Source organism: Miniopterus natalensis, chromosome 11 (assembly GCF_054644295.1).
Source record: "Miniopterus natalensis isolate mMinNat1 chromosome 11, mMinNat1.hap1, whole genome shotgun sequence".
Taxonomy (NCBI): Eukaryota; Metazoa; Chordata; class Mammalia; order Chiroptera; family Miniopteridae; genus Miniopterus; species Miniopterus natalensis.
Genome location: NC_142091.1, coordinates 8,177,199 through 8,179,216, shown reverse-complemented (window position 1 = coordinate 8,179,216; position 2,018 = coordinate 8,177,199).

Genomic DNA, 2,018 nt, shown 5'->3' with positions numbered 1-2,018 from the left:
CCTCTGCCAGTGCCTTGCCTAGGGCCACCCAGCATGAGCTACACAGCAAAATGTCATTGGCTGCTACTTGTTCTGGGCGTGGAGGAGCCCAGGAGAGGCCAAGCTACAAGCCAATGCAGGCTGCCGCTAGTGCCAGGCCTGGGGCTGCTTATCAAGCTGTATGGGGCCTGCTGCTGCTTGTTTGAGAGATTTTAGGAAAGTCCTAAGCATGAGGCTCGAGAGGCCACTTGCACAGAAAAGCCACTGGGAATGGCCTGGATGAGCTGCAGGTGGGGAGGGGCGGGGCCTCCAGGAATCACGGGGCGAGGCCAAAGGCGTGAGTCACGTGCTGGCGATTCAAACATGGCGCCTGCCTGCCGGCTGTGTGCGGGGAGGACTCGCCAAAGGAGCAATGGCCTCCGCCAGCCCTACTGCCTGGGAGGAAGCTGCCCCCCAGCTCTCGCCCCAACTTCACGCAGGTTAGTTCCTCCCCAAGTGTCCCAGGTCCTTTCAGGCTGCTGCCCGGCGCTGGGCTCAGAGGGAGCGTCTGAGTGAGTCCATGTGCAGGGGCCCTTTAGAGGAGCTGCTGGGGCTCCCGCAGCCTCCAGGACCCTCAGCCACAGTCCCCACTGGTTTCACAGCCCGAAGTTATGGGGACGTCTCTTCCCGGCCCTGGAGCCCTGGGCTGGGGGCCTGATGTGGGGCTAGTACCCCTCGCTCCTCTGGGAAACCTCCACCGCCGAGATTCCCTCCTGGGTTTACCCCGCAGCACCGGGGTTGGGCCGGGGGCCGAGTCTCTAGGATTCAACCCCGATCCGCCCGCATTTCCGCCCCTCCTACCACTCTCGATTCTTCTTCAGTCCCCTGGTTGTGGGGCTTCTGTTCAGCCAGATCTCAGGAAGCTCTGCATGATGGTGGTTCTGCATTTTAGTTGTAATTTTGATGTGGTTGCGGGAGGCGGCAGTGCAGCTGTTACCTACGCCGCCAGCTTGTTTCCTCGACTCTCCTTGCCTTTTCTCAGTAGGACACCAGTCGTTGCATTTATAGCCCATCTGAGATCTAGTAAGAGTTCATCCTGAGAGCCTTAACTAATTACATCAGCAAAGACTTTCCAAATAAGGTCACATTCTAAGTTCCAGGCAGACAAGAACTCTTGGAGGACACTACCCACCCTACTACAGATGCTATGGACAAAATTAACAAGTGATAACGAATAGAAAGTATTTCAAAGTCTAAAATCGTTAAAGAATATTATCTATGACATACAAAAAGCTGTGAATCAAAAAGACAAAAAATCAGATAGAAAACTAGGCAACGGATATGAATAGGCAATCCAGAGAGGCAGAAACCCAAATGAACAAAACCTTTACACAGAGCTATTCAGCCTCTTTAATAATATGAAAATCCAAATTAAAACGAGGAAATTCTACTTTATGCCTATCATATTGGCCTGAAAAATTGTTGGGTGAAAGTGTTGGCACGAACATGGAGATTTGGGAATCCTTCTACACGGATTTCCCATCTAATTCAGATAAAGAGCAAAGTAATTACTCCAACTCTGCATCTCCTGCTCCAACTGCTTCTCCAACCTCACCCCCACCCACCCCCTGCCTCCCACTCCGCTGTAGCCCGCCTGCTCCCTGCTGCTCCGCGCAGGCCACCGCACTTTCACCGCTGGGCTTTGGCACTTGTTTCTTTTGCTGAAGTACATTCACCAGATTCACCAGAATGTCTTCGCCCTCATTTCCTAGTGGTCTCTGCTCAAATGGCACATTTTGGGGGGCTTCCCTGACCACTGTGGTAACATACGACATAGCCCTCCCTCTCCCTTGCTTTATTTTCCTCTGTCACAGTTTCAACTCTGACGCACTTTATATTCTGCTCTGTTGTCTGTTTATTGTCTAACTCCTTCTGCTAAAATGCACCTTCTGTTTTGCTCGCTGCTGCACTGCCTGAGCCTAGAACAGTGTCTGGCGTATTATGGGTGTCCCTGAATGTGCTGAATGAACAATGCGCAGCTAGTGTTTATTGAGTGATTA